The sequence below is a fragment of the Amblyomma mixtum genome, chromosome 8 (genome assembly GCF_055824585.1).
Source record: "Amblyomma mixtum isolate Tamu chromosome 8, ASM5582458v1, whole genome shotgun sequence".
Lineage (NCBI taxonomy): Eukaryota > Metazoa > Arthropoda > Arachnida > Ixodida > Ixodidae > Amblyomma > Amblyomma mixtum.
In genome coordinates this window covers 100,296,136-100,305,993 of record NC_143019.1, presented here as the reverse complement: position 1 = coordinate 100,305,993, position 9,858 = coordinate 100,296,136, and positions in this window count along the sequence as shown.

Genomic DNA, 9,858 nt, shown 5'->3' with positions numbered 1-9,858 from the left:
GCTCTGACCTGCAGGCCCAACGGGCCTTGGTCGCGCGAGCCCGGGCGGCCGACGCCACTGGGGTCCCGAACTAGGGACCTCCACCTAGTACTTGTAAGGGCTGGCCCCCTCTGGGTCAGCTCATGCAATACCTCCAGTAGTGCATGTGTAAATAAATGTTTTCCATCACCACCTCGTTAAGGCGTTGAATTACCTGTTAATTCCCCCAGCTCTACCTCTCCCCGTGAGAGACCGAGCAAGTGGGCAGTATAACCAGAACTGCCTACAAAACGGCCTTTCTCCAAGAAAAAACAACAGCTACCGTCAAACTTCTTCAGCTGGGGGTACTTAATACGTTAGAAGAGCTAGTCGAAGCACACTTATTGGGCCAATACCACCAACTCTTCCGGGCGATAACCGGGCAGCAAATCTTAAATCGATTACAAAGTTATTTCCCTGGTCAAATCAATGCTCAGTGTTCCCCTCCCGATGCCATCAGTGCAAATATTAAGGCGAAAGCATTTAATGCCTCATCGTTGTCGACAGAAGTCTATCAGCAGAGGTGTCACGCTTTTGACGGATGTCCACCCAGGTATGTGGAACAGTTATTGCGTATTTCCTTTCCTAAAATGCAATTTTCATTTCCTTCATTACGGCCCCTCTTTCTTTTTCTTCTTAAACTCCCACTTCCTGCCTTCCTATACAAACGGATGACAGCTGTACACTTAGATATGTGAGACAGTTACTGCCGAATTTTGCTTTCTTCAAATACAATTTTCATTTTCTTCATTACGGCCCCTCTTTCTCTTTCTTCTTTCACTCCCACTTCCTGCCTTGCTCTACAAACAGATGACGAGTGTCCACCGAGGTATGTGAGACAGTTACTGCGGAATTTCCTTTCCTCAAATACAATTTTCTTTTTCTTCATTACGGCCCTTCTTTCTCTTTCTTCTTTCACTCCCGCTTCCTCCCTTCCTGCACGGTGTGGTTAAGGTGTCCACCGAGGCGACAGAGAATTACTGCAGCATTTCCTTTCCTCAAAAACCGTTGCGTTCAAAGGGCAATGGGTTGCGCCGAGTGGTGGTGGTGTTCCGTGGACTCCCTGGCTCCCCTGCAACACACTGTCGCGTTCCGCTCCTACAGGCGAAGCTGAAGCGTCATTAATTAACAGTTAATTAGTATTTAGTCATTCATCAGTAATTAGCCAATAATTAGTAATTTTTCGTTAGTTAGTAATGAGGCAACAATTATGCACGGCGTCATCCAGTGGTGGCATCCCCACTGCCACAGAGGCAGCCAAAGTGGTGCGGAAGACGCTTTCGCATCTACGCAATTAGACAAAGTGCCCCCTGAAATTTGTTACATACCGCCACTCCCTAAAAACAGTCACCTGGAGCACAATGACGAGCGACGCATTGCCAAAGCTGAGGCCCTTCTCAAGCGCTACCCACATAATCCGTGTTTATCACATGGCAGTCCTTACGCCACGTATAGCAATCCTGACACTCGCATCCATGCCCGTGCTAGACCGCACACCGACAAACACGCCCGACAGCAAGGGCATTCAGTATACCGCGAAAGAGCTCAGCTCACCTGGACACGTAGACCACCTCATGGTCCTCGCTATACTGTTTGTGAAGGACCCGAGCCCTTGCTACTCTGCGTTCCCTGTCTCGCTCAGGGTGCATGTTCTTGGGGATGGGGGTTACGTTGAGGTTAGAGCGGAGGGTAGCAGAAAGGGGGACCCCCTCGGTAGGCTCTGTAATTGGGGTCAGGCTCAACTGGGACAACAAAGTACGACCAGCCTCTGAGCTGGATAGACGGGATAGTTGTGCCATAAAGGTAGCTTCTTTCAGCTCCTCAAAGGTGTTGTGTACACCGAGTTTGAGGAGTCGGTCGTTGGATGTGCTGGGGGGAAGACGTAGAGCCGTTCTCGTGCAACTACGTAGGAGCGCATTAACCCGGTATCTCTCCTTCTGTTTGAGGGGTAAGTATGGAAGGGCATATGTTGTGAGCCTTATGATGTAAGCCTGGGTGAGTCGAGTCGTGTTTCGCTCGCGTAGGCCAGCCCTGCGGTTCGCTATGCGGCGAATCAGTCGAGTGGTGTGTTGAGCGTGTGTTTGAAGTGTCTTTATGACTTCTCCGTGCGCACCGTGGGAGTGGAGAACCAGTCCTAGCACGCGGATTTTGTGTACTAGTGGGATGGGATGGGTACCTATAGCGAGAGAGATGGGTGCATTGACTGAATCGCGTTGCTTGGGCCGGTAGAGGAAAAGCTCCGATTTTGAAGGGGAGCAGGTCAGGCCACGCTCCCGTACATATGCGTCGATGGTGGTTAGTGCCAATTGTAGGTGTTCTTCTATTTCGGCATCGCTGCCATGGTTTGCCCAGACAATGATGTCGTCGGCGTAGAGGCTTAAATGGATGTCGGGAATTTGAGCTAGCTTTTGTGGTAGGTGAAGAAGTGCTATGTTGAATAAAATAGGGGAGAGCACGGCTCCCTGGGGCGTACCTCGTGCTCCCAGCGTGATCCCTGGTAGGCTGTGATCACCGAAGGTAAGCGTGGCTGTGCGGTGGCTGAGGAAGTCTCGGATGTAGTTGTACATCCTGGCGCCGACTCCCAGGGTCGTAAGGTTTTCTAGGATAGCTGAGTGTGTAACGTTATCAAATGCCTTAGTGAGATCCACCCCTAGGATAGCTTTAGTGTCGGAGGTCTGTGAGTCGAAAATGTGATGTTTTAGCTGCAAAAAGACGTCCTGTGTGGAAAGCCCTGATCGACATCCAAACATGCTAGTGGGCATGAGATTGTTGCTTTCTAGGTATTGGCAAAGCCTGCGCTGAAGTACATGCTCCATGACTTTGCCAACAGAAGATGTGAGGGAGATGGGTCTGAGGTTAGAAGTAAGCAGAGGTTTGCCAGGTTTGGGTATGAAAATGACTCTCGCCTCTTTCCATTGTGGTGGGAGGGTGCCCAGTCGCCAGCACTCATTAAAGTATGCTGTAAGTGCAGCAATGGATTGTGCGTCGAGATTCCTGAGAGTCTTGTTATGTACCCCGTCTGGGCCGGGGGCTGCGGACGTGTTAAGCGTCTGGAGTTCAGCCTGGACCTCTGCTTCTGTAATGGGTTGGTCAAGCTGGTCGTTAGGGGGGCCTGCATAATCAGGGTGGTGTGCAGGAGGGTATGTGGGGAAGTATTGATTCCGAAGGTCTTGGAGGAGGTCTGGTGGAGGTAGATCTGAAGTATGTATGAGTTTGGTGAGGGCGTGTCTCTGGGCAGTCTAGAGTGAGTGGAGTCTATTAAGTGCCGAAAAAGGTACCAGGTCTGAGGCACACTCATATTGCCATCAAGCTTGTTGCAGATAGATTCCCATTTCTGATGTGAAAGATTCGCTGCGTGTGTTTCTATCTCTTTGTTAAGGCGGGCGAGGCGACGCTTAAGTGTGCGATTCCATCGCTGCCTTTGCCAGCGGCGCTCTAGGCCTGTTTTAGCCTCCCATAAATGTAGGAGGCGGAAGTCAATTGTGTCGCTTGGGCAGTCTTCGGGTAGAGTACAAGTTACGGATCGGACATCGCTTTTTAGCTGCTCGGTCCATGCGGTGATGTCCGTGATGGGAACGAAAGTGCGTGGTGTTCTACATGAGCGGAAAGAGTCCCACTTTGTAAGAATGGAGCCTCTGGGAGGCCTGCGATGTAGTTGAATGTGTAAGAGAATCTCGATGATGAAATGGTCGCTACCAAGATTCTCTTGTGTGTTGCACCATGTGGCGTGAGGGAGGCGATGTGCGAACGTAAGGTCTGACGTAGTGTCTTTACAGACACTGTTTCCCGTGCGTGTAGGAGAAGTGGGGTCTGTGAGAAGGGAGAGACCGGCTTGTTGCGCGGCTAACCATACCCGACGTCCTTTCGGTGTGTCGTGTGGGTAACCCCAGGCTGTATGTGGGGCGTTAACGTCTCCCACGACGAGTAAGGGGCACTTGTTGGCTATGCGCTTCGCGAGGGTAAAGAGGCGCTCGAAATTACCTTGAAGGCACTTAGGGTGGCTATATACATTTAGGATGAAGACACTGTTCGCTCGAGTGTGTTGCGGCACAAGCTCAATAAGAAGGTGATCAATGTCTTCAATCACTATGGAATGGGAGATGGTGGTGAGTGAACGACGAACCAGAAATGCTACCCGAGGGAGTGTGGGGGATATGGGCAGAACAGGAGCATAGCCGGCTAGGGTGAGTGGGTTTGAGGGTTCCTGCAGGGCAAGGATGTCGGGTCCTGTAGCGCAGGACAGCAGTTGGTGGATTACGTGACGCTTGTGACCAAATCCCCGGCAGTTCCACTGCCAGAGTGTAAGATTACGGAGTGGAACTGCCATCATGATAATCTATAGAGGAGGGAGCTTTAACGGGGGGTTGGGAGCCCTGAACTATGGTAGGGATAGGGTTGGCCTGTTCCTCCGGTGCTTTGGGCTTCTTGCGTCTGTTTGGTGTGGGGTCACGCTTTGGGAGTCGGGACTCAAGATCGTTACAGCGTTCAGAGAATCCTTGAGTTAGCACATCGAATCGGTGGTTAAGAATAGCGTTGTCTTGTGTTATGCGGATTACTGCGGCTTTGATGGGTGTGTATTCCTCGTTGATGCGAGTTAAAGCGTCCTGCAGTTTTGCCTCAAAGCGAGCTGCAAATGATTCAAGCAGGGTTGGTATGTTGTTTAGTGACATGGGTGTGGAGGGAGAGGGCGTTGTGCACGGAGGTGAATTAGTAAAGGGATCAGTGTCAGCCTCCATTGCTAGCAAATCAGGAGAGGAATTGGGCTCGGAGTGGGAGGACGAGGTATCGGTGGTAGGCGGGTTGGGAGGAGGAGTTTGGGATGTGGTAGGAGCGGGAGCAGGTGGAAGGGTAGAACCAGCGGCAAGAGCACTTATCTGGGCTTCCAGCTTGGCGATGTGTTGACGCAAGGCGGCGGCTTCTGCTCGGGCTGCTGTAGCTTCTGCTTTAGCCGCTGCTGCCTCCTCCTGAGATTTTGCCAGGGCTTGTTGTAGACTGGGTTGTGCAGGCAAGGATGTCGTGTGCCTGTGTGAGGAGGCGGAGGTGTCCCAGACTTGTTTCAACAGCACTGACCAAGCTGGTTTGTTTTGGTTGGGCTGTGGGAGTCCGGATGACAAATGGTGAAAATTTTCTCTGGAGAGGACCAAGTCGTGCTGCTGCGTTTGTCGGTGGTTTGGCTGTTTCCGTGGCTGGTGTATGTTGCGTCCCTTGCAGGATCCCGTGCCTGTCAGGTGTGGGCCCTCGCACAGAATGCACTTGGGCGTGCAAAGTGTGTCTTCTTGGGAGTGTTGTGTTCCACAACGGGGGCAGATATTTGTCTTGGGACTCGGGCATACGTCGTGGCGGTGACCCGGCTGTCTGCAGTTTGTACAGGCATCCGGACTGCCACGGTATGGGGTGCAGCGGTGGATGGCTCCCATGTATTTGATGGAGTGAGGGACTGTGGTTTCGTCGAAGGTGATCAGGATGGAGTGTGTCTTTTCCATGCGTCGCGCTGGTAGAATGGTGTATTCAGGATTTCTTTTCACCAGGTCGTTGTACAGTTGCGTCGGCATCTCGTCGTCATACGCGTTCGTGATGACTCCTCTGGTAGCCCCCGGTGGTGGTGCTACGTATGCCGCGCAGGGATATGTTTTGCCTCCGATGGTGAGAGAGGTCAGCGTCTTGAGAGTCTCGACTGTTGGGAAATGTGTGGTTGCCATGGTGAAAGTATTGTTCGTCGGGTGGACGCGCAGGCAGAAGTCGTCCGGTGGAATGATATCGAGCTGGGTCTGCACTGTCTTCAAGAGCCGGTGCGCTGGGACATCTAGGAGTCGTAGTTCACCTCGCGGGCGAACGACTACTCGAATAGCTTTAGGTGGGAGTGGTGGCAGCTGCTTGCTCCGCTGTACTGCGAGGCGAGCCTCCTTAGTCGCAGGTGGTAGACGGGCCGGCGTCTTGCCGCTGCCGGTTACGGCTGCTGCGTGGCGCGACGCGTTGTTGGCGTTCGGGTGAGCTGCGTCTGAGGTAGCGATATACGACAGGCTCCCGTATGGCCCTGGCGGTAGCCGACAATAATGCAAAGCTTCTAACCTCCAGCTCAATCATTACCAATTCGACCACAGAGGCAGAAGAGGCAGCCATCGCGCTTGCTCTCATTTCTACATCTGCCACAAAAATTATCTCCGATTCCAAATCTGCAATTTTAAATTATGCGAAGGGCTACATATCCAGCACCGCTGCTCGTTTACTACGTTTCTGGCAGCCCCGGCGCCTCATCACCCTCATCTGGAGGCCAGCACATGGTGGCCTCCCTGGCAACGAGGAGGCTCATTCCCTAGCCCGAGGTCTCACATTCCGGGCAGGAGTCGAGCCCCCTCTACGAGCCTCGGAGCGCCTGCTCTCCTTCCGTGACATTCTCTCGTACTACCGAGACAAACGAAGGGAATACGCACCCCCAGCTCCATCCCTCACCATACCGCAGGCTGCACATTGGCGACAACTAGAAACCCGAACTGCTCCATACCCAATACTGCTGCATACGCGATACCCAGACCAATTCCCGTCATCATGCAAACTTTGCGGCAAACCAGGAGACTTCTTACACACCCTCCTCACATGCCCCACCTTCCCTCATCCCCCATCACCAACCGCGGCGGAGTCTTACTGGGAGTCTCTGGGACGAAGAAGAGGCTGTGGTTTATTTCGCTGCTCTTGCCCGTCTGCCTTTTTTGCAGTTTCACGGCCTCTTGGGACATCCTGTTACTCGGAGGGGCCCTTTTCGGCGGCTTGTGGTCTCTGGCGGCTGGCTGGTTAGGCCTACCAGCTGCCAGCTTGGCCATGGCCGATCGGGTTACTCCAGATGGCCCGCCACCCTCGAGCGGCTCTTCTTCGTGTGCGGCAAATCCTGAATCTACCTCGGACAAGTCTTCGGACCATCACACGGACATCCCTTTGCACGCTGGCGTGCTTGAGGATCCTGCCCTTGCACACCATTCCGGAGGCGCCTCCTGTGGCCCCGTAGAACCTGGAGTCTCCCAGGTCTTGTGGTCCCCTGGTCTCTCGCAGCCAGCAAGGCTTCCGGAGTTGCCTCAACCCGCCCGTTTGGAGTTGGGCACGGACGCTGTTGCCATGCGGGCTCACGAACAGCTAATGACAGCGATCTTGGACAACGACAATAAGATAGGCCCGGCAGCTCGCGCAGTCCTACTGTCTCTGGTTTGCGACCTGTACCGCCAAACGGCGCATTTTTTTGCGTGCGCGGTCGCCGAGACCAAATTTTCGAGGACGCTGCAGACCTCATTGGAAGCCAGAGAGCGCGAGCTGGACGCCGTTAAAGTACAGCTTGCGGAGATGTCTGCTAGGGTCACCGCGGCTGAGGCGGATCTTCGCGACCTGAGGCAGGAGGCATTGGTCCCCCGGACTTTCGCAGATGCCCTGCGTGGTGCTCCTGTTCCGGTTCAGAGGGACATCGGAATTTAAGCCCTGGACGCGACCCCTGGCCAGCCACAGCCTCCACCTGCTTGGAACACCCGACCGAACCCCCTGCCGCATCAGATGTTTTTAACTTCCGTCGCGGCTTCAGCAGACGTCGGCCGTGAGGTGGCTGCATTGATTAGGGAAAACATCGATCCCGAGGCCGAGGGAATCGGAGCTGTTGCCCTTCGGCCTTCCCCTCGTGTCCTCACGGTTGCCTCCAGTGACCCTGCAGACCTGGACCGTCTCAAGGCCGCCATTATCCGCATCGAAGCCACTAGAACCGCGATTAAGGTCCGTGTCCCGCGACAGAGGAACCCGCACATTCGCCTGGCAGGGGTCGACCCCGACGTGCGGCCACAGGACCTAGTTACGGCACTCAACCGCCGGAACCCTAATCTTCATCTGGACCCATCCTCCTGTAAGGTCAGACTCTCATTTCCCCAAAACTCCGGACAGTTCGTCCACGTCCTCGAGGTGGATCCTCCTGCTTTCGTCCGTTTATGCGAGGCACGTCGCGTGACCCTCGGGTGGACTTCAGTTGAGGTGCGTGAAGACCTGCATGTGCCGCTCTGCACTTATTGCGCTCAATATGGCCACGCTCTGACGGCTTGCACGTTGAAAAATGACCCTTCAAAGGCTTGTTGCACCCGCTGTGCGGGGTCACATGCCTTGGCCGCCTGCCCAATTTCCATCCAGGATCCCCAACGGAAGTGCGCCCCTTGCGCGGCCGCCGGTCGCTCGTCCGATCATCCTGCCGGGCATGTCTCTTGTTCACTCTTGCGTGAACGTACGGAGAGAATCCGTTCCCGCACTAATTATGGCTCGTAGCGCTCCTCATGTAACCCCGTGTCCTCCGCCCGACCACATCAATTTTCTCCAAGTCAATTTGGATCACACCCGGTGTGCGACTGCCCCGATGGTTAAATATATTTTGGACAATAATATCACAATCACCACTGTCGGAGATCCATATATTAATACCCATAACGAATTTGTAGGAATTCCCTCCACTTTTTACAAAATCCTGTCTCCCGAAAATCCTCGGTGTGTCATATTGCTACACAATCCTACCTTTGATATTTTCCCTACTTTAATTTTTCCTGAAGTTGTTTCCATCTTATGTTCGACATCGACTGATCAATTCCTTTTTGTAGCAGTATATGTACCACCTCGCGCCGATATTACAGTATCTCTGGCTTTGCTCACCACTTGTATCCAGACTTCACCCACTGACAAAATTATCATTTGCGGTGATTTTAATGCAAAAAATATTTTATGGGATGGCAATACCACTGATGCTAGAGGAACTCATGTTGAAGCTTTTGCGGCTTCTAATGCCCTGGTTCTTCTGAATAATCCGGACTCTTTACCAACTTATGAAACTCCATATGCTTCCAGTTGGATTGACATTAGTCTCGCTTCACCTAGTTTGCTTGCAATGGGCTACTCCTGGGAAGTCATTCCTGATTTATCTCTTTCCGAACACAGATTTATTACATACTCTTTTCTTTCCCAACCGTTGTCGCCGTTCAAGTGGCTTACCAGAGCCAGCTCCAGCCGCTTAATTGCCCAGTTAACTTCGTTGCCTTGGTTCAAATCTTTTTAAAATTATCAGTTTCATTCGGCGTGTGCTCTTGATCATGTCCTCTCAAAATTTAACGCCACCTTTATGTCACTTTACAAGAAAAACTTGCGTTTGGTTAAACCACATTTTCCCGAGGGTTCAATTTGGTGGACGGCTGATTTGAGCATGGAGAGGTCCCGTGTGCGCGCTCTTCGTCGCCGTTTTCAACGCATTTCAGACCCACAGCTGAGAATTCTTCAGCGTTCAATTTATTATAAAGCTCTTGCTCAGTATCGCTCTAACATCAGAACCACACATGATAGTTATATAAAAGAGATCTGCTCCACAGCTACACGTAAATATCTCTTTGGAAAGCCATATAAACATGCTTTTGGCAAGCTCAGGTGCCCTTCCATTATCCCTCCTCTACGGTACGCTGATGGCACATATACTGAAACGCTTCCTGACGCTATACAGTTGCTCCTTCGTACTCACGTCGCTACAGATGATTCTTCCCGTGATCTCCCTTTTCATACTCATGTTCGGGACATTACTGCGCAGCCTTACAATAACCCAGTCCAAGATTTACCGTTCACTGCTGCGGAGATCGAAGCTGTCATCAATTCATTAGATTTGTCGTCTTCTCCAGGGCCTGATCTTATCTCTCCCCGTTTTGTTGTCGCCTTGTTTAACGCTCATCCCTTGTTTTTCGTCTCCCTCTTTAATTCTGCCTTGCACTTGGATTACTTTCCGCAGACATGGAGAATTGGCAGAATTACTTTCATTCCCAAACCGAACAGACCAAAGCACCTTCCAAATTC